Source organism: Oryx dammah, unplaced genomic scaffold (genome assembly GCF_014754425.2).
Source record: "Oryx dammah isolate SB20612 unplaced genomic scaffold, SCBI_Odam_1.1 HiC_scaffold_18, whole genome shotgun sequence".
Lineage (NCBI taxonomy): Eukaryota > Metazoa > Chordata > Mammalia > Artiodactyla > Bovidae > Oryx > Oryx dammah.
In genome coordinates, this window is record NW_024070202.1 from 27,645,014 (window position 1) to 27,672,031 (window position 27,018).

General features: G+C 37.6%; 1 protein-coding gene and 1 long non-coding RNA gene across 7 annotated transcripts in view; both read left to right on the top strand.

Annotated features, from left to right (window-relative positions):
* Nucleotides 1-27,018, top strand: part of HDAC9 (histone deacetylase 9) — a 599,202-nt gene that overhangs the window by 20,045 nt on the left and 552,139 nt on the right. The gene's annotated exons all lie outside the window — the stretch shown is intronic.
* On the top strand, nucleotides 4,329-26,959 carry LOC120878053. Its single transcript, XR_005724445.1, has 2 exons — nucleotides 4,329-4,358; nucleotides 26,890-26,959. It is a non-coding gene; the product is annotated as an uncharacterized LOC120878053 (long non-coding RNA).

Here is a 27,018-nt window from a genome sequence, read left to right on the forward strand (position 1 = left end):
TTCTCTCTCAAGATTTCCTTGGCTAGTTCGGGCTTTTCATGGTTCCATATAAACTTTAAGACTTTTTTCCTACTTCTGTAAAAATAATGCCATTGGCATCTTTATAAAGATTTCATTGAATCTATATATGGTTTTCAGTAGTATTGCCATTTTAAAAATACTTATTTCAAACCATAAACATGGGATGCCTTTCAATTTATTTGTGTCTTTTACAGTTTCTTTCATCAGTGTCTTGTAGTTTCAGCACAAACATCTTTTACCTCCTTAGTTAAATGTATTCCTAAGTATTTTATTGTTTTTGATGCAATTTCTTTATATTCTTTAAAAAAATTTTGTTAGTATTTAGAAATGATAGTGATTTTTGTATATTAATTTTATATCCAGGAACTTTACTGAATTCAATGATCTAACAGTTTTTTAGTTGAGTTTAAATTTATATAAGGGGGCTTCCCTGGTGGGTCAGAGGTTAAAGCGTCTGCCTGCAATGCGGGAGACCTGGGTTCCATCCCTGGGTCGGGAAGATTACCTGGAGAAGGAAATGGTAACCCACTCCAGTATTCTTGCCTGGAGAATCCCATGGACGGAGGAGCCTGGTGGACTATAGTCCGTGGGGTCATAAGGAGTCGGACACGACTGAGCGACTTCACTCTAACTTTCACTTTCAAGTTTATATAAAATCATTTGATCTGCAAATAGAGACAGTTATATTTCTTTCTTTCCAATCAATTCTTATACCTTTTATTTTTCTTGCCTGATTGTTTTAGTAGGACTTCCATTTGAAGTGTTGAATGGAAGTTATGAGTGGGCACCCTTTTCTTGTTCCTGATATTGAGGAAAAGCATTCAATCTTTCATCATCTAAGTATGATGTTACCGGTGGGTTTGTCATATATGGCCTTTATTATGTTGGGTATATTCCTTCTATGCCTGATTTAAGTGTTTTTATGATCCAAGTGGATGTTGGATTTTATTGAGTGATTTCTTGCATTTATTGAGTGATTTCTTGCATTTATTGAGATGATCACAATACTTTATTCAGTCAGTGTGATACATCAACATTGCATATGTTGAACTATCTTTGCATTCCAGAGACACAGCCCATTTAATCATGGTGAATGATCCTTTTAATGTGCTGCTGAATTCGGTTTGCTAGTATTTTATTGAGAATATTTGCATCTGTATTCATAAGAAGATTGGCCTGTAGTTTTATTTTTTGGTAGTATACTTTTCTGGTTTTGGTGTCAAGATAGTCCTGGCCTCTAAAAATGAATTTGGGAATATTGCCTTCTGATTCTCTGTCTGACTGATCTTTCCATTGTTTGGGGTCAGGTATTAAAGTCCCCAGCTATTATTGTCTTGCTGTTTATTTCTCCTTTTATGTCTGTTTTCACTATATTTGTAGATGCTCAGATGTTGGGCACATAAATATTTATGATTGGTTTATCTTCTTGATGTATTGATTCCTTTGTCATTAAAATAATGACCTTTTTCTCTTTTTATCATGTTTGGCTTGAAGTCTATTTTTTTCTGATAATGAGTGTGGCTACCTCTGAATTTTTTTGGTTAGCATTGCCAACAAAGGTCCGTCTAATCAAAGGTTTGGTTTTTCCAGTGGTCTTGTATAGATGTGAGAGTTAGACTATAAAGGAAACTGAGTGCTGAAGAATTGATGCTTTTGAACTGTGGTGTTGGAGAAGACTCTTGAAAGTCCCTTGGACTGCAAGGAGATCCAACCAGTCCATCCTAAAGGATATCAGTCCTGAATATTCATTGGAAGGACTGATGCTGAAGCTGAAACTCTGATACTTTAGCTACCTGATGCGAAGAACTGACTCATTTGAAAAGACCCTAATGCTGGGAAGGATTGAAGGTGGGAGAAGGGGACGATAGAGAATGAGATGGTTGGACGGCATCACCGCCTCAATGGACATGACTTTGAGTAGTCTCCGGGAGTTGGTGATAGACAGGGAGACCTGGTGTGCTGCAGTCCATGGGATCACAGAGTCAGACACAACTGAGAAACTGAACTGAACTGAAGCTCTGAATTTTTTTGGTTAGCATTTGATTGAAACATCTTTTTGCATCTTTTCACACTCAGTCTCTATGTGCCTTCAAAGCTAAATTAAATGTCTTATGGACAGCATATTCTTGGATCATGTGGTTTTATCTGTTCAGCCATTTTCTGTCTTTTGATTGAATAATTGAATCTTTTTCTGCTGAAGTAATTATTTATAGACAAAAGCTTATCATTTCTGTTTTATTGTTTTCTCATTGTTTTATAGATCTGTTGTTCCATTTTTCTCATCCTGCTGTCATTTTTGTGTTTTGATGTCTTTTGGTGTCAGTATGCTTGGCTTTTTTATTGTGCTTTTTTTGTGTAATTACTACCATATTTTCCCTTGTGTTCACCATGAGGCTTACATTAAACACCTTAAATGTTAGCAAGTACTTTAAAGCTTATAACAACTTAACTTTAATATAATTCATATGCTTTATACTTTTACTTAATCTTTCCCTCACATTTTATGTTATGGCTCTTAAAATTTACATGCTCTTATTGTCTAAATATAGCCTATTGGGTTTATGGTTATTTTTGTAACATTCTTCTTTAAACTTTTAAACTAGAGTTGTGAGTTATGCACCATTTTTACCACATTACAAATTTAACTATGACTATATATACCATTACCAGTAAAATTTAGTCTATCTTTTTTTTGGTATCATGTTAATTAACATTCTTTTACTTCTTCTCAAAGAACTCCCTTAAACATTCATATAAGCAAGCTCTGGTGTTAATGAACTCCCTCAGCTTTTGTTTGTTCAAGAAAATGTATCCCTCATTTGTTACTGAAAGGCACCTTTGCTGGGTATAGAATTCCTATATGAGAGTTATTTTCTTTCAATATTTTTAATATGTCATTCCATTCTCTCCTGGCCTGAAAAGATTCTGTTGAGAAATCTTATGATAGTCCTATGGGGATTTTCTTGTATTTATCTTCTTTTTTCCTCTGCTGTTCTTAAAATTCTTTCTTTGTCATTGAGTTTCAAAATTTTAGTTAAAATATGGCTTGGTATAGCCCTATTCAGGTTCAATTTATTTGGGTTCCTTTGGAACTCATGGATCTGGATGTCCATTTTGCTCCCCAGGTTCAGGAAATTTTCAGCTGTTATTGTTTTAAATATGATGTGAATATTGTTTCTTTTCATTGTGTTGCATAATTCCTATAAACTTTCTTTATTCTTTTTCATTCTTTTTGCTTCTCTGACTGGGTAATTTCCAGTGTCCTGTTCTCCAGGTCACTGATTCTTCTGAGTGGTCAAATCTACTTTTAACACTATTCAGTTCTTCAGTTATTGTATTTTTCAACTCCAGGATTTCTGGAGGATTTGTTTTTTCTAAATCAAATTACTCACTTTGTTCATGCATTGTTTTCATAATTTCATTTAGTTGTTGACTTGTGCTTTCTGATAGGTCAGAAAACCTTAAGAGAATTATTTTGATTTCTTTGTCTGACAGTTCACAGATCGGCATTTCTTTTACTCAGTTTTTGGAGCTTTATTAGTTTCCTTTGGTGGTGTCATATTACCTGAATTTTTATAATCCTTGATTCCTTGCGTTGTTACCTGCACATTTGAGTAATAGGGCTCATCCTCCAGACTTTATGAGTTTGCTTTTTCAGTCAGTTTTTCACCAGTCAGCTCAGTTTGGATTCTAGGTGTGTCTTCCTGTGGTATCTTTGGGCAGATGGGGCCTGCTATTAACCAGAGATCAAATTGCCAACATCCACTGGATCGTGGAAAAAGCAAGAGAGGTCCAGAAAAACATCTATTTCTGCTTTATTGACTATGCCAAAGCCTTTGACTGTGTGGATCATAATAAACTGTGGAAACTTCTGAAAGAGATGGGAATACCAGACCACCTGACCTGCCTCTTGAGAAATCTATATGCAGGTCAGGAAGCAACAGTTAGAACTGGACATGGAACAACAGACTGGTTCCAAATAGGAAAAGGAGTACGTCAAGGCTGTATATTGTCACCCTGCTTATTTAACTTCTATGCAGGGTACATCATGAGAAACGCTGGACTGGAAGAAACACAAGCTGGAATCAAGATTGCCGGGAGAAATATCAGTAACCTCAGATATGCAGATGACACCACCCTTATGGCAGAAAATGAAGAGGAACTAAAAAGCCTCTTGATGAAAGCGAAAAAGGAGAGCAAAAAAGTTGGCTTAAAGCTCAACATTCAGAAAATGAAGATCATGGCATCCGGTTCCATCACTTCATGGGAAATAGATGAGGAAACAGTGGAAACAGTGTCAGACTTTATTTTTTTGGGCTCCAAAATCACTGCAGATGGTGATTGCAGCCATGATATTAAAAGACGCTTACTTCTTGGAAGAAAAGTTATGACCAACCTAGATAGTATATTCAAAAGCAGAGACATTACTTTGCCGACTAAGGTCCGTCTAGTCAAGGCTATGGTTTTTCCTGGGGTCATGTATGGATGTGAGAGTTGGACTGTGAAGAAAGCTGAGCACCGAAGAATTGATGCTTTTGAACTGTGGTGTTGGAGAAGACTCCTGAGAGTCCCTTGGACTGCAAGGAGATCCAACCAATCCATTCTGAAGGAGATCAGCCCTGGGATTTCTTTGGAAGGAATGATGCTAAAGCTGAAACTCCAGTACTTTGGCCACCTCATGCAAAGAGTTGACTCATTGGAAAAGACTCTGATGCTGGGAGGGATTGGGGGCAGGAGGAGAAGGGGATGACAGAGGATGAGATGGCTAGATGGCATCACTGACTCGATGGATGTGAGTCTGAGTGAACTCCGGGAGTTGGTGATGGACAGGGAGGCCTGGCGTGCTGCAATTCATGGGGTTGCAAAGAGTCGGACACAACTGGGCAACTGAACTGAACTGATTATGGTCAGGGGCAATTAATTGTTCGCTCTCTGAAGATGGGGCTGGGACTGAGAACAGTTTGATAGGACTACTGACTTGGATTCCTAACCAATTAAGTTTGTAGGGTAAGCTACAAGGTGGCATGGGTTCTCATCATGCTTGCTAGATGTTTGAGTTTGAATTCTACATTCAGTAGTAGATGGGACTATGAATTAGCTTTCCTTTCCTATAGGACACAGTCCAGGGTCTAAGGGCTGTACAGCTTGTTGTTTGAGGGGCCTGTATCATACTGCTCAAGTGAGACCACTAGTTTGGCTCTGCCACAGACCAGGCTCTTTGTTCAAGTGCCACTGTATGTAGGGCTCTTGGATGGACTAGGAAGTTTCCCAGGTTATTTTATTGGATATACTGAAGGATATATTCAGCAATGCATAGCTATGCATTAGAATAGATGCATGAATTAGAATTTCCACCTGGGTACAGTGGCAGAAGCAGCTCTAACACCAGGAAAGTTGTTTGTTGTCTTAATGCAAGTTGACCATCATCCCAAGTTCCCTTGCTCAATAGGTCCACTGGCTTTGCTATGAGGACTGTCTTCTTTATGCATCTTCCTCTTGGTTTGAGTGCCACTGGACTGCACAGCTTTCAGATGTTTTCACCAGCTTTTCTGATCAGATGGAGTCAGAAGACTGACTTACCAGCAGGTAGGGCTATGTCTCAGTCCACTTGCCTCTCTTGGGGTGGGAGGGGTACACTCCTGGCTATTTCAGGTTCCCGAATGGACTCTCCAGTTGAGAGAAGCTAGGAGCTATGCTCAGCCTTGGTGTGGACTACTCTCCCTGCCTGTGCTTAGCACACAGGAACCCTCCACCCCTAGTATTGCCTTTTCTCTGGGGGCAGTCAACTCTGCTTGCCTGCCTCTTGACTGGAGTATCACTGGAGCCTAAACAGTGGTTGTTACCAGCCTTCTGGTCAGATGGAGCCGGAAGACACTCTCCACAGTAGGTGGAACAGTGACTTAGCACCTTACTTGGAGGTTGGCAAACCAAGCTTAGGGCTCACAAATCTTGTTTAAGGACCTGAATCAGGCAGATCTGAACCCTACCAAATACCTTGGTCAGACTACACCCCTGAGTTGGTTTTGCAGATGAACTGCTGGTTGAGATTACCGTTAGGGCACTGCAGGTATGAACTCTTCACCATCACATTGAGATTCCCAGTGGTGGAGCCCCATATCCCCTGTAGTCATCATGGCATGAGACCAGAGTAGGGGCTCCTACAAAGTGAGCCATAGTGTTAGGGGAGACTCATTCCCCGAGCTCTCTTTTTCCACTGGAGGCTCAGGGAAGACTTCTCTGAATGGTGCCTTGCTGGCCTAAGGGAGGGGCAATGCGGTCAATGTGTAGCTGCCTCTCTTACCTTCTCGTGCAGTCTGTCTTGGTGTCTGAGGTGCAGAGGGTGTTACAGCTTCACACCTGGGCTCTAGGATTCTCTCAGTGCTGTCTTCTTCTTGAATAGATATTTAGGTTTTTTTCTTCTGATAGGGAGAAAGTCAGGAATGACTCATGACACCATCTTGGTGACTGTCACTCTCCTCAAGAAGTGACTTTTAAGGTGAGGCATGGCAACCCACTCCAATACTATTGCCTGGAAAACCCCATCGACAGAGGAGCCTGGAAGGTTACAGTCCATAGGGTTGCAGAGAGTTGGACACAACTGAAGCAAATTAGCATAGCATAGCATGAGTAACTAGAAGAGCCCAACCATACAAAGATCTAAGAAAAGACGTTCCAAGCAGAAGGAAAGCAATGCAAAGGGCCCGAGTTTAAAATATGTATTTGGCTCTTTTCAGAATAAAGTCTACCATGGTCACTGCCTTTTCAACAAAACAGAGAGGAAAGGTAAATTGTTAGACAGGGACTCCTTGAATAGTCCATCCAGACTGTATTTTGCAATAGCCATAAAATAATCTGTTTTTCATATTTTTAACTTAGAGTTTCATAAGCGCTTCAGTGTCCTACACCAATATCTGATAGTTTGTCTTTAGAAAGCACCATTTGTATGCTGAAAGAACAGACGGTTCTTTCTCTTTTTATTTTTCCATGCATACTAGAAATGTACTGAGTCTAATTCTAATGCCAGTGCTTGCAGGAACAATTTAAGTATTGCATGACATAGTAGATATGAAATCAGGAAAATTGGTTGATGTGTTCATTCATATTTTTAATGAACCCAATAAACATACTGAAAGATTTCCAGAATATTAAAATTGATGAAGAAACACCAGTGTCTGGTCTATAGGAGCTTATTCTTATTTTAAGCTCAGGGTCTGCCAGTGTTTGTGTGAAGGTAGGTAATTTAATTGACCACTCTTGGCATCTATAAACCATGAGGTAAGTTGCTTAGATAGAGAAGGAAATGGCAACCCACTCCAGTACTCTTGCCTGGAAAATCCCATGGATGGAGGAGCCTGGTGGGCTACAGTCCATGGGGTCGCGAAGAGTTGGACAAGACTGAGCGACTTCACTTTCACTTTTCACTTTCATGCATTGGAGGAGCAACCCACTCCAGTGTTCTTGCCTGGAGAATCCCAGGGACAGCGGAGCCTGGTGGGCTGCCGTCTGTGGGGTTGCACAGAGTCGGACACGACTGAAGCGACTTAGCAGCAGCAGCAGCAGCAAGTTGCCTAGATAACTCTTAGGGTCTCCACTAGCTCTAAAAATGTCAGAGATTTGCCTTTTTAATTCCCTGAATAGATCAGATCATAGTACTCTGTCTTTCTTGTATACCAAAAGTAATTTTAATTCAGCAGGCAGTTTGCCAAAGAAACGTGTTGGTCTGATACTGTCGATTTATAATACTTTATATTTTAGGTTTAGAAGCTCATTCTGTTCTAGCTTATTTTAAAGTGAAAGTTGCTCAGTCGTGTCCAACTCTTTGTGACCCTATGGATGGTAGCCTGTCAGGCTCCTCTGTCCATGGAATTCTCCAGGCGAGAATCCTGGAGTGGTTAGCTGTTCCCTTCTCTAGGAGATCTTCCCAACCCAGGGATCGAATCCAGGTCTCCTGCATTGCAGGTGAGTTCTTTACTGTCTGAGCCACCAGGGAAGCTTATTTTAACTTTATCCTAAATCTTGTGCTGTGTCTGACAGGTTTTGAATATATTACCTTTTCACAAAAGCATTATGATCCTATTTACAAAGAGTTATCCAGTAATTGTTATGATTTATCTAGCTTAATTTGATACTTTTAAATGTTTAAATTATTGAGAGCCATGGGCTTCCCTAATGGCTTAGACAGTAAAGCATCTGCTGCCCGCAATGTGGGTGACCCAGCTTTGATACCTGGGTTGGGAACATCCCCTGGAGAAGGAAATGACAACCCACCGCACTATTCTTGCCTGGAGAATCCCATGAAAGAGGAGCCTGATGGGCTATAATCCATAGGGTCTGTGAAGAGTTGGACACAACTGTGTGACTAACACTTTCAGTGACAGTCAAACAGAAGAGAAGGAAGATATGACTCTGTACTAAACTCTTTGTAGCTTAGAACCAGTTATTTACTTAGTAATAAAGATTATCACCTTACTGTTAGTGAGAAATACAAGTTTTTATCATCAGTATTGTTTTTTCTTTCTATATCCACCCAGTGACTACATTTGAATTTTCTAGATCTCATTTAGTATTGGATTTCACTTTTTAAAGTAAGATCATACTTTGGCATAATAAATAGAGTAGAAACTTCACTTTAAATAGCACTGTAACAAAACTTACTATAAATAAGCAGAAAATTTGTCAAATATCTCAATATATATTACCAATTAATATATAATAAACTGCTGCACATCAGCTGCTAAATAGATAAGGAATCGTTTGCAGCTATCTTTTTTTGCACAATTTAAATAAATCCAAACAATTTTATTAGTAAAAAGTATTTTGGAGTAAGTGCTCCAGAGTCCTTAGGAATTGTTTTATTCATATTTTTTTCTAATCCCAGTTTATAGTGGTTAGAACTTAAAAAAAGATTAGATTGGTTATTGGTTCTAAAGTCATATTTTATTGAGTTTTACACCTACTCTGTGTGATATTTGAATGATGCCAAAGCTACATGTTGCATTCGAGATAACAACAGTATTTTTTCCTTCTTTCTCATTCCAATCTTTTGAAATGTAATGCATGGAATTTTTTTCATATGTTAAGTGTATCTCATTGCTGAATATAGTGTGCCTCACTGAAGTATTCACTTCTTTGCCAAAAACATATCAGTCATTCACAAATATTCAGTACTCTGAGAATGAAATTTTTTTTTAGCTACTTGTGTAGTTGGTGAAAGCGTTTGCAAAGATTTCTAACTCCACAGTGTTAGATATATTATGTGGAATCTAGGACTAAGTATTAGCACCCAGCATCTCAGGCAGCATTTTAGATATGTTAGATCTTGTAGGCTATGATATTCTAGACCAAAATTTGTAACTAGTTAATAAAAGGATGCTAATTGGTCTTCTGTTTTGTGGATGAGATAAAAATTCATTATAATTTTGGAGAAAAAAATCGGTTTCACCCCCGGGCACATTCATTAACATTAAAATATCTATAAAATAAAAATAAAATCCCTGAGTTAAGACATGGAAATGCAAATAAGAAAATCTAAAACCTAGAAGAGTGGCTCATGAATAAAATTTACTCAGTGAATGTTTGTGGAATGAGTAAATGAATGAATGAATAGAAAACTGTCCATTTACAGCAGCTGATATTTAAAGTGCACACATACTTTTACTTTATATGTTTCTCGGTCCATTATGCTGAGTTAGCTAAGCATAAAGATCTACAATGATTATTTTTTAAGAGTCAGCTTTTAATTTAAGTGAAGTAAGGAAGAGTGTCTCTTCTTTTTCCATGATCTTTTCATAGTATGTGTGCTCAGTTGCTCAGCATGTCCAACTCTTTGCGACCCCATGGACTGTAGCCTGCCAGGCTCCTCTACGGGATTTTCTAGGCAAGAATACTGGAGTGGGTTGCCATTTCCTCCTCCGGAGGATGTTCCCAACCCAGGAACTGAAAAAGTGGCATTCTCTGCTGTGCTTTAAAATCTTCATCCTCCTGCCCATCAACTGGTGGGCCACATTATATTATCCTAGTTTACTATTTGTAGTATATTTAATGAATTAAAAATCAGATGATCAAACTTGTTGCTTTAGCTTATAAAGTATGTGTTAAAAGATCCTTTGAAAGAATTTCTTTTGTGTGAGATATATTTAGTCAAGTTCATATCCATGGAGCCCCTGCTGGCTCAGATGGTAAAGAGTCTGCCTGCAGTGCAGGAGACCCAGGTTTGATCCCTGTGTTGGGAAGATCCCCTGGAGAACGAACTGGCAACCCACTCCAGTATTCTTGCCTAGAGAATCCCATGGACGAAGTAGCCTAGCAGGCTACAGTCCATGGAGTTGCAAAAAGTCAGACACGACTGAGCAACTTCACTTTCACTTTACAGTATATCCATAGAAAATATAGTTTTACTTGTAAGAGGCCGAATGATTGAGTCTTTAGAATGTTCTAGGTAGCTGAAGTTATTCAAGTAGTATCTTTCCAGAAAAGAAAACATTACCTCACAATCCTACTCATTAACCTACTTACCTGAAAACACTAACAGGAAAAGCCCAACCCATCCTTCCTCTACCCTCTTCAGAAAAGAGCCCTAGAAAGTGTTTTGTGTGCCAAGTTCAAATTCTAGGAGAATAGTAAATTGAGCCTCTGATCTGGCATAGCTGAAAAATCAAACATCTTTTGGCGTAAGAGTAAAAAATTATATAGAAAGATTATTTTAAAAGACCAACATCAGATTTTAGGCTTCTTTCTCTGAAAAAAATTCAGCCAGCATTCTCTGTAATTTTGATTTCTCTTTAAATAAACATGAATATATAGTTTGATTCCTAATTTCTTGGCTCAAAATTGATGACTTCACACATGCAAAATTTTACTTTCTAGTGTTTAAAGACAAACATTTGGAAAGGTTATGATGTGAAGAGTACCAAGTGCTTGTGAGCATTGATAGGCTTTGCCTTCATGACTCCCTCAGTTCACTGCTTTCTGACTTTCTTCCTTCCTTCTGCCCACCCTCTCTTTCTTTCTTTTGTCCTTCTTTCCTCTTCCTTCCTTCCTTCCTTCCTTTCATTTCCCCTCTCTTCCCTCCCCTCCCTTCCCTCCTTATTCTTCCCTCCCCTCCTCCCTTCCTTTTTTCCTTCCTTCCATCTACTGTATCTATTTACTATCCTATAGTTTGGAAGTCTAAGCACAGGTTAGCTGCATCCTCAAGGCTCCCAAGGCTGAAATCAGCATGTTGGCTGGGGCTGCATTATCACCTGGAGTTTGAGACCCTCTTCAAGCTCATTCAGGCTCCTTTCACTCAGTTTCAGCTAACAGCTTCATGCTCATAACTCTCAAACCTCTAGCTCAAACCCCAGCCTCACTCTTCAGCCTTTAGAGTTTATCGACCACTCCCACTATCCATTTGGTGGCCCCACATATATGGTATTTTAAAGACTGGAAAAAGAGTCACCTGACTTTGTTTCTGTGAATGATAACAATTCAAATAATGCATTTTGATAACGAGTTCTGAGAATTTTTATTTCCTTGTTTACTCTCTACTTATAGGTTCATGGAAAAACATGATCACTTGAATTTGGTGGTAACCCAGAACTTTGGAAATGAATGAAACATTCAGCTCTGTAGATTCAGAGACTGCTTTGAGAGATTTCTTCCCCTCCGTCCCTCCTCTCTGCCACTTGCAGAGTCTAGCCCAACTGCTCTCAGTTTTTCTGGACATTTGTTCTAAAGAATTAGCTGTTATCCATTAGACATCATATCCTGCCTTTGGTGTTCTCCTGTTGTCAACCAGGCTTTTCTCACTGCTAATTTAATCATTTGTCAGTCTTTAGGGATAAGATTTTGCAGGTTGAGGAGTATGGGTGAAGCCAGGGTTAATTAAAGAAAAGGCCCTTTATTCTTCTTTTCTTCCATTTCCACCCATCTGTTTCCTGCCAGAATTATGACAGCAGGGTGGAAAGTGGGCCTTTGACAAGAAGCAGGGTAGTAAGGACAAGAATTTTCTTTCGTATGCTAAGGAACTCCTGACTATACTTCTGAAGTAGTCATTGAAATGATAGGTTTTCTGGCTGAAGTGCAATTTTTTATTTTAAAACTACAAATGATTCTTTTTATTTTCTTTTCTCAGTCCTCACATTTACAGTGTTATACAGTTTATTTTCCATTATGTTATACATATATTTTCTATCATTTTCCCTTTTGAAATAACATGAGAAAATTTCACCATAGACAAATAGTCACATAATTTTCAAATTTTAACTGAGCATTTAAAAGGGCACTATTCATTATGATTTCAGATAATCTCTCTTTTATTGGAATCTGTCTTTTCTAATTCACTCTGACTTTTATTAATGACTCAATTATTTGGTAACTTTTCTATCTGAACCAAAATCAGGGGTTTGAGGTGAATCAAAAAAGGACCTGGAGAGCCCAAGTTCCATGAATGGGCTTTAGACAGTTCCTGAACCCTATGAAGTTGTACACACAATAATATATTTGTGTGTGTGAATTTTTCTTGGAGACTGTCATTCTGTGTCTAATTTTCAAAGAAACTTGTGACCCCAGTAAATGCTGTTGGTGTTGTTCAGTTGCTACGTCATGTCTGACTCTCTGCGACCCCATGGACTGCAGCATGCCAGGCTTCCCTGTCCTTCACTATCTCCTGGAGCTTGCTCAAACTCATGTCCATTGAGTCCGTGATGTAAGTAATCATTTTTAGAAGGGATGATAACAAATTTGGCTATTTGGATTCTCAAACCCAAGGTCAGAAGATACAGATTAAAGGCAGAGGAGGGTACTAGAGCCAGGGGACTTATCCACAGCCACAACGCACAGTTGCAAGCAAGAAGGACCTGCCCCACCCCAAGTATTGAGAAGGTAGAGGTAGAACTAAAGCCTAATTCCATGAGGGCCGACCATCATGCCTTACATTCCTAACGCAGCCAACACGTCACAGCACCGTAACCTCTGGTCTCACAGACGGCCCTGTGTCCTCCAAACTATGGGCAACTTTAACAGGAATATTTCTAGTCTGTCTTGAAAAGAGTCCCTTAAAACTGGAAAATGGAATTTTGAAAAATATTTTGAGAGAAGCTTTCATGCCATCTGGAGTGTTATTGCTATTTGAATTGAGATAGGTATATGAGGTTGAGGAATGTGTCACCTGCCACCTGATGGATGCCCAGCCCCTGGTTTGTAAGTTTTGTGCACATCTGTGGGCTCTGTTGAGCAATTGAGAAACACTTTGTGTGGAATGAACCTCAAGCTTAGATTTGAGGCCCTGACTCACAGATCAAAATGAAAAAGGTGTTAACAGAAACTATAGTTTAGATATTATGCTTTGGGAAAAATATTTCTGCTTATATTAATGAGCTTATGAGTGAGGTTATCGCAGCTCATTTTAGGAAATATATCTGTCAGTGTAATCCTATCTAGAGAGAGTTAAAAAAAAGAGTGATGTTTGACTTGGCATTAAGTTAGGAACAAATTATGTTAGAAATGATGCCACTATTTTTCACTAAATAACAGACAGATGGAAAACAGTTATCATGTATCTAAAACTCAAGACATTAAATTTGTAAGGTACAAATATTAAGTATAAATAAACTTAAAAATGTCAGTAGCTCAGTGGAGAAAGATGGTCAAATATGTGAAAAACACATTCACAGAAAAAGAATAAAAGATGGCCAAAAATAATGAGTAGATGATTAATCTAAATCTTGATTAATACATCAGTGAAGTGCTAGTGAAAATGAAAAGCTCATAATATCCAGTATTAATTAGGGTTTAGAAGAAAAGGGCACCCTTATATATTAGTGGACAAGCATACTGGTGAAATTTTGAAGGTACGTAAATTATAGTACTGTCAACCTAAAAAATGTACATACTCTGCAATCCAATAATTCCGCTTAAGTACTGTACTGAAATACTTGTCCAAGTGTACAAAAATTTGTGTACTGGGATATTTATGTACAGTGTTATTTATAGTAACGAAAAATTGAAGGTGGTTTAAGTATTGGGCAATACAAAAATCAATTGCTATAATCCATACTCTGAAATGTAATGCAAGTCATTATAGTTAATAAGTAGTATCTGAATATATTAAGAATGGAAGAGTTGGAAGACTGAACTACATATATTGCTGAGTGGGAGAAATTCCAAAATGTACGACTACATACATATAGGACTGTAAACTCAACTAATCTATGTTGTTGTAACAGTAGAAAAGTAGTCAGAATATTTTAATCTGAATAAAAAATACTAGAATAAAAATAACAATAAAAGAGAAATGTGTTAAATCCATGATATTTAAATTTAAAATAAGAAAGTATTTTTATGTCAGTATTGAAATTATTAATAAATTTACCTCAGTAAAAAGATTAATTTAGAATTGAAATTATTAATAAATTTACCTCAGTAAAAAGATTTATACTATGAGAGCCTTTTTGACATACATCAAAATACTAAATAATGATACTATGTTTTAATTTTCATTCTGCAGACCACCTCTCACAGATTTTTACTTATACTTTATTATATTATACTATCTTATTCTTCCTTCTTTTCTTTGTGTAGCACTCACAGTTATAGAAGTGGGTTACCTGTTACTTGCAGAAATGTCACTCACTATTAATATCACTTTGCAGCACAGAAAAAATTCTAGCATAATTAGAGGCAACCAGCCTGCTTAAATAGAGTCAGTTAATTAAGTTATAAAATTCTAAGGGATTATGATGAACCAAGTAGACATATGTAGTTAGAGCTTTCTGTTCTGCTTTTTGATCAAATGTTTCTGGCACCTGGGTTTTCTCAACTGCCCTTCTGTTGAATATGGTTTGTAAAACTGATGCTAGGAAGAGTAAGTAGTACTCTATGGACAAGTAAGATCTTTATTTGTAGAGTGATAATATGTAAACACACATTTTCCAAAATAACAGTCCTACTACCCTCAATGTCTTGGAAAGAGTTACTTGATACCCAGAGAGTAGTGTTCAACTAGCCTAGAGCCTTGGTCGGACACCAAGCCCTAGGGGGTTTATGAAAGAAGATAGCCCGGATAGCTGGAGCCCTGCTCTGCTGTGTTGACATGTCTAGAGCTCAGAATAAAATTGAGTTTCCTGCTTTAGCCATAGCTGGGTCTTAAAATAACCTTAAGAAATTATAGTTCTGATTACATAGAAAGTGAAGGACTTAGAACATTCTCCTAATAAAGCCATGAGAATGACACAAAGCTTAGTCATCGGCAGTCCTTCTCTAACAGGCATTTTAGAGAGAAAAATAGAGCTTTGAAATTGGATAATTTGATTTGAAATCTTGCCTAATTATTTTAAGAATGCAGAAAACCTTTCATTTTGGCCAAAAAAATAATGATCTGGAATCCAAGTATGAGAGAACAGGCTTGTAAAATGTTTGATATCTCCAGTAATGAAAAAAAATCATATATTTAAAATTACATTCTGCTAGAAATCTCATTCTTGGATGTCTTGCTTTTTTGCATTTTGAATGGAGGAATTTAATGTAATTTTCTTTTGGAAACGTGGCATTAGATGGAAACATGGAAAAGTTAGATGGGGTGTTTGATTCTGTGTTGGATCCTATCTGCTGGGGCACAGATTTTAGGAACAAAACACTTCTTGTTTCATTTTAATTCTCAAAGGGAGATATCTGACTTAACCAGAAGCCTTGAGATTTGTCGCAACATAAGATTTTTTTATATGGATTCAGTGCCCAGTCAGTCATCCATCTATTTGATTAACATACCATGAATAAAATAATCAAAGTGGATAAAGCCTTCCCAGGTTTTTAAAAAAGTATTACTGTTACTTTTCACTCTTCAATTTCTGTCCCTAGTGGCATTTATCACCACACTGCCTCACCATGTATATTTGTATGCTGTTGCTTTCTCAGGGTACTTTTGATTCACATAGTGTTTGAGTTGTAGCTATATCAATAATATGAATGACCATGAACATATTCTATGATTTCCAATTTTTAAAAAAGGACAATAAAACAATCTTTAAAAGTACATATTAAAATATTTTTCCTTAATAAATTAAAAGGAAAAACATTAGATTAATAAAACTTTTTGATTAATGTTTTGAAATGCTTCCCATTATTTTTACTACAAAGTTAGCTGGACCACCAGAGAATTTTTCTGTTTTGCACAAGATTTAGATTCAGCTAAGCCTTAGCAAAATGCCTTGAAACAGGAGGTTGAATAAACATTTGTTGAAAGGAAAAAATCAGTTATTGAAATATTGTGTCTTCTGTTATCATTCTTGAGAAATGGTGGTGCGACAACTTAGTAGAAGTGACTAACAACTACATATATACAGAAGACAGGATGTAAGTCTCCAAGGTAATCAAGACCATCAGGAGGATGTTAGACCAAAATTAACACCGAGAGAAATGTGTTATGCATATATTACAGCCCACGTGTGGAAATCTGTTCGTTTATAGAGAGACTGCTTCTCTGTGAATGGCTAAGTTGGCTCCTTCAAGCGCAATGAAACACTTAGGGCCATTCAGAAGTAACAGCCACACACTTTCAGATTTTAAAACATTGAGTATCTGACCAGTTAAATCCATCTTTAAATACAGCGAGGGAAATTTTAGCAAAGAAACGGGAGGAAGGTGAAAAACTTCAGGGGTAAAGCTCCAGGCTGAGAAATTCTGAGGAGCCAGAACCTTCTAACAATACATTCAGAGCTCACTCCCAGCCGTCTGGCCACATTTTCATTTCTTCTCTTGATCCTGAGGACTCATTACCTGCTCCTAGTGAGATTCTTCCCAGACCTACAACAGGATAGGACATAGTATCTTAGTTTTCATTCAGACAAATCATAAACTTTGTTTGCTCATACTAAAAGGAGAAATGGACAGGTTACATACAAATAAACAAAACATGTCTCTTATTTCTTTCCCTATTTAGTTTTTATTTAGACCTTCTAGGTGAAGCAGTTGAAATGAGGGCAAGGACGTGTGTTAAAAAGTAACAATAACATTCCATGATTATCATTAAGTGCTTTGAACTTTAAATATGTGGTATTTCTTTTGTTTTCTCCCTAGTATCCTTTTTGTAAGTGGTTAAAAAAAAAGTGAGAAAACTTAAGTTCATACAGGATGAACAACTTAAATTAAGAATGGATTTATCAGGTTAGGGGACGCAGGGAACTGGAGGAATATAGTTAAAGGGTAGAAATTTCCCTTTATAAGATAAATAAGTACTATAGATGTGATGTGTATAACATGGTGACTGTATTTAACACAGATGCATGGTATATGGGAAAGCTGTTAAAAGAGACTAGATCCCAAGAGTTCTCATTACAAGGATAAAATTTTTCCTTTTCTTTTGTTGTATTTATATGAGATGATGGATATTAACTAAATCTATTGTGGTAATCATCTCACGATATATGTAGATTAAGCCATCATGCTATACACCTTGAACTTATGTATGCTAATTATTTCTTAACTAAACCATAAGAAGAAAGGAAGAACTTATGGATGCTCACTGAATTTATTACAAAGTGAATGGCATAATGTGTGCTTCTGGAGTACACTGTCTACAATGGAGAAAAAAGGCAAAGTAAACAGAATGCAGTAGGTGCCCAAACTAGAATATTCAAGATTGAAGCAGGCCTACAAAACCTTACAAATACCACTGAAGGGAAGTTCTCTATGTTTGAGAATGGCTGGAGGCTTTGATGTATGTTGTGGCTGTGGTAGGAGATGAAGTTGTAAAACAAGCAGGACAAAGATAAGGACTTTTGCATGCATGTGTGCTAAGTTGCTTCAGTCCTGTCCAACTCTTTGTGACCCTATGGACTATAGTCAGCCAGGTTCCTCTGTTCATGGGATTCTCTAGCCAAGAATACTGAAGTGGTAGCAGTTGCCTTCTCCAGGGGATCTTCCTCACCTAGGAATCGAACCCAAGTCTCCTGCATTGCAGAAAGATTCTTTACCATCTGAGCCACTAGGGAAGCCCCGATTCAGTTCAGTTCAGTCACTCAGTCGTGTCTGACTCTTTGCGACCTCATGGACTGCAGCACGCCAGGCTTCCCTGTCCATCACCAACTCCCCTCATGTCCCTTCAAGTCGGAGATGCCATCCAACCATCTCATCCTCTGTCTTCCCCTTCTCCTCCTGCCTTCAATCTTTCCCAGCCTCAGGGTCTTTTCCAATGAGTCAATTCTTCACGTCAGGTGGCCAAAGTATTGGAGTCTCAGCTTCAGCATCAGTCCTTCCAGTGAATATTCAGGACTTATTTCCTTTAGGATGGACTGGTTTGATCTCCTTGCAGTCCAAGGGACTCTCAGAGTCTTCTCCAATGCCATAGTTCAAAAGCATCAATTCTACGGCGCTCAGCTTTCTTTATAGTCCAACTCCCCAATTAAGGACCTTTAATTCCATGCAAAGATGGTAACTGAATCTCTGAAGTATTTAAGCAGTAGAGCTGCATGATCAGAAATGCTTCCTAGAAATGTGACTTTGGCTGCAATATATAAAGTGTAGGACATCCTTTAGAATGGGTTGTGTGACTTTTATTCAACCTGTGAACTAATAACAATAAGTGTCTGGGCAGAAATAAAGAATTAATAATAAAAGGGAACTAGAAGCAACAGAAATCAAGAAACTGGGAATTGAGGCAAAGGGTCAAGGAACAAATCTAAGAATGACTCTTAGATTTCTAACATGTATGACTGGGTAGAGGTAAAGCCACTATTCATTTATTTGATGAGTATTTTTTGAGTGCCTCTTACGTGCCAGACATTGCTTTGGTGCCTGAGGTAGATTAGGGAGCAAAACAGATTTGTAGTACACTTGCCCCCATGGAACTTGAAATTTGTGATGTGTGTGTGTGTTTATATATGTTTCTTCTTGTTGCTTGTCTCGCAACCCGTCTGGACTGACAGATGACAGTGGAGGCTCGTGGGGAACACTGACCAATTTTCACTGAATGAAAGCTGGGAAAGAATGAGAACAGAAAAAACTTAAGCAGCGAGCATAGAGGGGAAAGGAGTCCTGTGGAAACTACAGCATATGGCTGGGTTTAGCTGTTCTCAGAGTAATCAAGTATGAAAGCTGTGTGGAAATCAGGCTTTGGCATACACACATACATCTACCTGTGTACATATATTTACATGTGTTGTGAATATGAGAAGGATAATATGTATATAATTAACTGCTGTATCTCTTTGAGGACTGAAAGTTAACTTTTTTTACTTGGAGAAAACTAACTATAGTCTTAAGAACTGCACGGATTTCTAACTCAGAGTTATCAGTCAGTTGTAAATTTCAGATGCAGTCTATTGCTTTTCTCATTTGAAGGAATTCAAATTACTTCAGTCATTCGTCTGCTTTATGATGGGGCCTGCTATCAGACCTGTAGTTGAGCTCACTCTGCTATAATTAGTATTTTGTCTGAGTTAAGGCAAGTATACAACTTGTACAAGGTTGGATTTAAGACAGCAGTGTATTGTGTTTGGTGACTTCAAGATAGATCGGTCTCAAGCTAAAAGGACACAATTTTTTTTTAAAGTATTAATACAATTGAAGATAAAGCTTGGGGGAGGAGGAAGAGAGTAGGCATCTGTATTCTCTCTGAGTGTCTCTAGAGATTGAGAGAGACAGCAGGAGAGATTTAGAGAGTGAATTGGAGGGAGTAGACATGAATTACAGCACTGCTTAAATGGCAGTCCACGAGCGCTACCAGAATATCGGGCTTCCTAGGTGATAAAGAACTGACCTGCCAATGCAGGAAACATACGAGATGCACATTTCATCCTTGAGTTAGGAAGATCCCCTGGAGAAGGCAACCCACCCAAGTGTTCTTGCCTGGAGAATCTCATGGACAGAGAAACCTGGTGGGCTACAGTCCATAGAGTTGCAAAGAGTCAGACATGACGGAAGTGACTTAACACGTAGCACGCACAATAGAATTTTATCACCTCAACACGGCTTCAAGTAGGCATGAAGAGTTCTCATAAAAGATTTTGAATAAAAGGAGATTGTGATAAAATAAAGGTTTAAATATATATGTAATCAAGATAGAAAATATGTATATAGAAGGAAGGTTGCTTTTTAAAATATTATGGAAAGCTTTTAATATGTTACCCAAGAAATCTTAGTTACTCCAGATCATCTTGAGATTTAATGATAGTGACACATGTATGTTTTAATATGTCATACATTACAAACTAGAAAAGCCTAATAAATCAGCCTGAATCAATAAAGACTCATAAGTTTGCATGCCATAGTATACTTCCTCAATTTTTCTTATAGGACAAAAATTGCTAATTATTTGATAAGTTTATGCTCATAGCAAAGGTGTTGACAGCTGAAAGGACATGTAATGACTTGAACCGAGACTAAATGTAACACTATAGCAGATAATATTGGGACTTAAAAAGCAGTGATGAAAAAAATGTCATTGAAGTAGGCATTTTAAAAGGACAAAAATACTAAAGACTTTGTTTCTTCAGTCCTTCCCCTATTTGAAGTTTCTTAATCACTTTGGTGATCAGAGAAGATTAATCTTTTAAATTACTGACTTAAAGCCTTTAGAAAATAAATCTATTTCTGTCCAAAAAACTATTTCCTTTAATTCATCTGCAGTATTTGGTAAAAATTACTTCTCTCAGTTCAGAGTTCAGTTCAGTCACTCAGTCATGTCTGGCTCTTTGCAACCCCATGGACTGCAGCACACCAGGCTTCCCTGTCCATCACCAACTCCCAGAGCTTACGCAAACTCATGTCCATTGAGTTGGTAATGCCATACAACCATCTCATCCTTTGTAGTCCAGTTCTCCCATCTCGATCTTTCCCAGCATCAAGGTCTTTTCCAATGAGTCAGTTCTTTGTATCAGGTGGCCAAAGTATTGGAGCTTCAGCATCAGTCCTGCCAATGAATATTCAGGACTGATCTCCTTTAGGATGGACTGGTTGGATCTCCTTGCAGTCCAAGGGACTCTCAAGAGTCTTCTCCAACACCATAGTTCAAAAGCATCAATTCTTTGGAGCTCAGCTTTCTTTATAGTCCAATTCTCTCATCCGCACATAACTACTGGAAAAACCATAGCTTTGACTAGATGGACCTTTGTAGGCCAAGTAATGTCTCTGCTCTTTAATATGCTGTCTAGGATGGTCATAACTTTTCTTCCAAGGAGCAAGTGTCTTTTAATTGCATGGCTGCAGTCACCATCTGCAGTGATTTTGGAGCCCAAGAAAATAAAGTCTGTCACTGTTTCCATTGTTTCCCCATCTATTTGCCATGAAGTGATGGGACTGGATGCCATCGTCTTTGTTTTTTTGAATGTTGAGTTTTAAGCCAACTTTTTCACTCTCCTCTTTCACTTTCATCGAGAGGCTATTTAGTTCTTCGCTTTCTGCCATAAGGGTGGTATCATCTGCATATCTTGAGGTTATTAATATTTCTCCTTGCAAATTTGATTCTAGCTTGTGCTTCATCAAGCCTGGCATTTTGCATGATGTGCTCTGCATGTAACTTAAATAAGCAGAGTGACAATATACAGCCTTGACATACTCCTTTCCCGATTTGGAATCAGTCTGTTGTTCCATGTCCAGTTCTAACTGTTGCTTCTTGACCTGCATACAGATTTCTCAGGAGGCAGGTAAGGTCGTCTGGTATTACCATCTCTTGAAGAATTTCCTGCAGTTTGTGGTGATCCACACAGTCAAAGGCTTGAAATAATGGATATGAAATAATATTCTCTCTAAGCCATTTTGCTCAGTTGATATTTTTGTGAACACTGATCATTTTGCAGAATATATTAATGACTTAATGAAAATAGGATTGCTCTTTGAATAGAGGACTCCCCCCCCTCCATAAACAGAGTCTGGCCTTAGAGAGCAGAGTTGGATGCCAACTGCTCATTCTCTAAAGTGTGGATTTTTTGGTCTTGGTTCCATATCATTTTGAGAAGGCATAGCTCTTGGACTGCTTTTCAGCGGGTATCTTAAGAATACAATACCTGCGGCTCACTTGACTATCAAGTCCTAACTGCCAGTCCTGCCTCTCCTGCAGTTGTTCATTTTCATTTGCCACCTAAGACTTAATGTTCATTGGTTGCTCCATTTTGTCTCTTTATGTATCACTCAAAATTGTTCTGTACCAGATGAAACTCATTTTTAGCACTGTTCAAAAAGCACATGAAGAATCACTTCCCTCAAGAAGCCTGCAGCCTTCACGGGAAAGGGTCACAAAGTATTAAATGGATTATTATATGAACTTTGTGATATATAAAATTTTGTTGAATTTATATAGCAATATTTTAAAGTCACTATTCAGGAATTATTATGCCCTGAATCGTCTTTCTCCTAAAAGATGCATATTGTGAACACTGCAAAGTAAATAAACTATTAGAGTTCAATGACCATCACATAAAGGTAATGAAATATTAAAAAGATTGGATTTTATGAGCAGTGTAACATTGTGTCATAGAAATTTCAACTGACACTGTCTTTATGACTTCTCTGTATCTACATCCAAAGACTAGACTCTAGTAGTTGTAATACAGTAGGTGTAAAAGGTGGGGGAAAACCAATTCTTGTCAGTGTGTCACCAAACATATTATCAAAGCCAGTTTCTTAAGGTTGTCAGAGAAATTAAAGTTGCCTTTGGCTCCATGTTTTAAGAACTGACTGAAATTTCAAACTACCTTCAGTAGCTGACTACAGACAGCAACAGGGAGCCTTCAATTAACTGCAACAGTTCTATTTGTAGTACAAAGGATCTGTGACTTAGGATAGCCTACATAACTTTAAAAGAAAAAAAAAAACTCTACTAGATCTTAACAGTATCCCTGAAGTACAGCCTGAGAAAAAAAGATATAGGGGGTCAGTCAGGAGCATGGATATAGTAACTGATTCAAAGGCAAACGGGTCTTAGGTGGAGCTTTAAAAATGTTCTATCTAGTCAATAGAAAATTCAGTGAACATTTCTTTGAAAAAAGATAAGCCAGAATGTAGAGTAGCGTTCTCCATTTTAGAGAATATAATCATAAAAGTCAGCAATATCAATATATGATGATTTAAGAGAGAAAAAGATGAGCTTTTAGAACAATGGGGAGTAGAAGAATTCTTGAAGTTATCCATAGAAGTTCACGTGGATTTGATATTGAGAGATCATTTGTTTATAATTCTGAGTCTGATTGTTTCTAGGACTACAACTTTAAAAATGGAGGAACATTAAGAGGAAGAATTAGCATATGGTAGTGGTTCTGATCTTGTTTTTTACTCTTTGAAACTATAGCTTACACTAATTTTTCAGAAAAATTTGCTGGAGACTTGCATGTCTTTTGCATAATTTTAGTTAAAGCTGAATGATCTAAGTTTTGTCACTTTTTTCTTCTGTTTTTCTTTCCTCTACTGCTTTACAGACTGTAAATTAAGTAAATTAACATTCTTGAAAAAAATTATATGCATTGAGAAAACTTGGGGGCATCTCTGGGTAGTGTCATAAGATTAGATTTAAAAGTCACTGAAAAATATTGTGGCTTAATAAAGGAAGTTGTTAGGTTTATGATAATACTGAAATAAATCTCTATTTCAGTTTTCTCTTAGGGTTCACAATACAAAAGTCATTCTGAGAATTATAATTGGTATTTAAAAGTCTGATATTTTGCACAGAATTTGGTAATTATTTTTGGTAAATTTTTACAGAAAATGTTTCATCAATTTAAAATAAAAATCATTAGCGAGCCAATCTATGGTTTTCTGTATTTATATATTTAGGTAGTATTTAAATGGTAAAAATGTATTATGATACCATTTTTTATGAGTTCTGAACTTGCTGGGATATTTATCTTATATATGTCTCTATGTAGAAGATAAAAAAGTTAACCCGATAATACTTCATGGAAACTGTCTTCTATACAGATTATAGCTTTAATGACAATCTCTAAATTTTAGGTCAAAATTAATTCTTTACAGAAAGTAAATTTTTTGATCAGATAAGTAAAAATGATAAATACTAGTGTAGCATAGTGTAGCATATTAGTATAGCCTCTTATATGTAAGTGGAAACAAAAATAATTAAGGTAGACCAATATATTCATAAACCTAATGATAACTTATATGCAGAGTACATCAGAAGAAATGCTGGGCTGGAAGAAGCACAAGCTGGAATCAAGATTGCTGGGAGAAATATCAATAACCTCAGATATGGAGATGACCCCACCTTTATGGCAGAAAGTGAAGAGGAACTAAAAAGCTTCTTGATGAAAGTGAAAGAGGAGAGTGAAAAAGTTGGTTTAAAGCTCAACATTCAGAAAACGAAGATCATGGCATCCGGTCCCATCACTTTATGGGAAATAGATGGAGAAACAGTGGAAACAGTGTCAGACTTTATTTTGGGGGACTCCAAAATCACTGCAGATGGTGATTGCAGTCATGAAATTAAAAGACGCTTACTCCTTGGAAGGAAAGTTATGACCAACCTAGATAGCATATTGAAAGAGATATTTCTTTGCCAACAAAGGTCCGTCTAGTCAAGGCTATGGTTTTTCCAGTAGTCATGTATGGATGTGAGAGTTGGACTGTGAAGAAAGCTGAGCACCGAAGAATTGATGCTTTTGAACTGTGGTGTTGGAGAAGACTCTTGAGAGTCCCTTGGACTTCAAGGAGATCCACCCAGTCCGTTCTGAAGGAGATCAGCCCTGGGATTTCTTTGGAAGGAATGATGCTAAAGCTGAATCTCCAATACTTTGGCCACCTCATGTGAAGAGTTGACTCACTGGAAAAGACTCTGATGCTGGGAGGGATTGGGGGCAGGAGAAGAAGGGGACGACAGAGGATGAGATGGCTAGATGGCATCACTGACTCTATGGACATGAGTTTGAGTGAACTCCGGGAGTTGGTGATGGACAGGGAGGCCTGGCGTGCTGAAATTCATGGGGTCACAAAGAGTCGGACACGACTGAGTGACTGAACTGAACTGAATGATGGAAATGGAATAAATTCTCTTCTGGGTCTTCAGACTATATGGAAATTCTGGTTTTTACTTAAAATTCTGAGACATGACCTGTAAGGTTAACATATATTCTTCTTTGGCCCTTTACTTTTCAATAGTTTCTAACTGAACATTATAGATGACTTATCAAACTCATAATTATACACCAAGAACATTCTCTTTGGTAGTTGTTCTAGGAAGTCACCTTTAAAAGTGGCAAAGGTTGCCAATATATAAGTAATTTTTCACTAATAATATTAATATAACAGTAAATTTTATAATAGTGATAGATACAGACCCTATGGACTGTAGCCCACCAGTCTCCTCTGTCCTTAGGATTCTCTAGTCAGGAATACTGGGTGGGTTGCCATTTCCTTCTCCACGGGATCTTCCCCACCCAGGGATTGAACCCACGTCTCCTGTGTCACTTCTATTGCAGGAGGATTCTTTACGAGATGAACCATCAGGGAAGCTCAATAATAATAATAAAAGTAAATTTTTTGGTAGTGATAGATACACAAGAAGATAGGAAGCACTTTATTGGGGGATTTATATGGAATACTGCTTATCATCTTTCAGCATATGAATCATTAGAAGGTAATATTTTTCCATCTCCTCTGCTCTTCCCTCAATTTCAATTTTCTGCTCAGTCTAGAGCATGTATGCTTGGAATGATAGATACTGTCAGAGGAACCATATAAGGAAAAAACCTAAGGTAAAGTAGCTACTTCAGCCATCAGAGTTTTTCTAGGGTACTTGTATTACTTTTCAGTTTTCTTGTTTGATGTCTTTTGTTCTTCTGTTCTCTAAATCTCTTGAATCCCAAACATTTGTCTAGCTGTGAAACCTTTTTCCTTATATGACTCAATATAAGAGGGCGTTAAACAGCTAAACAAAATGACAATGACTGGAAAATGTCTGTAGCCAAAAAGAACAATAATAGGAGACAGTAAACAGAGAGGGGAAAAAAACATTTAAGTAGTGGTGAAATGTCTTTGAGATAACCTTGCAGGCAGAGATACCTCTCACCTCCTGCCTTGCCTTTACTTTCATCACTCTTCAAAGGCTGGTGTAGGACACAAAAGCAAATTAGAAGGTGGTAGAAAATCAGCCAGTAAAGAAGGGGAAGGAGGGTACAGATCAGAATGAAAACAGAGATACTACTTTAGCTGATTCTGAGCTTAGTTTTCATCAAACACTTAGTTTAGAGAAATTGGTGGTTAACATGTGAATGCTCCTCTAGATTTCAAATATAAAAACCAAAGCAGATTGAGACATTTAGTGGACTAGGATTTGTTAAAGGGATTCGAGAATCTTCCATTGATGCCTTTAACTTAACAGAAAAGGAACTGATGATTGTATATTTTTGCTCATACCCATCACGTAGTTTCTTTCATAAATAGACCTTTTTTTCTCAGGTATTTTTAAGTTGTTTTTAGAATTAGGAAGCCTATTCATATATTTTTGAGGAAAGGGACATATGACTTGCCATGACATCTGTCCTTTACTATGAATTACAAATTCAGCATTTTGCTCAATTCATCACATTACTTATCCATAAATTTCAACCTAACTCCTAATTACTTTTTAAAATATATCTACTTAGTGCTTTGAGTGAATGAGTGAGTGAAGTTGCTCAGTGTGTCTGACTCTTTGTGACCCCATGGACTGTAGCCTACCAGCTTCCTCCATCCATGGGATTTTCCAGGCAAGAATACTGGAGTGGGTTGCCATTTTCTTCTCCAGGAGATCTTCCCCACCCAGGGATTGAACCTGGGTCTCCCACATTGTAGACAGATGATTTACCATCTGAGCAACCAGGGAACAACTATAAAATAATATACATATTCTACCTGAAAACAGCATTGCTAAATTAACATCCTATGGAAGCTGCTTCTGGAATTGAGAGAGAGTGACTGCAGTCGTGAAATTGAAGGATGGTTGCTCCTTGGAAGAAAAGGTATGACAAACAAGACAGCATATTAAAAAGCAGAGACATTCCTTTGCCAACAAAGGTCCATCTAGTCAAAGCTATAGTTTTT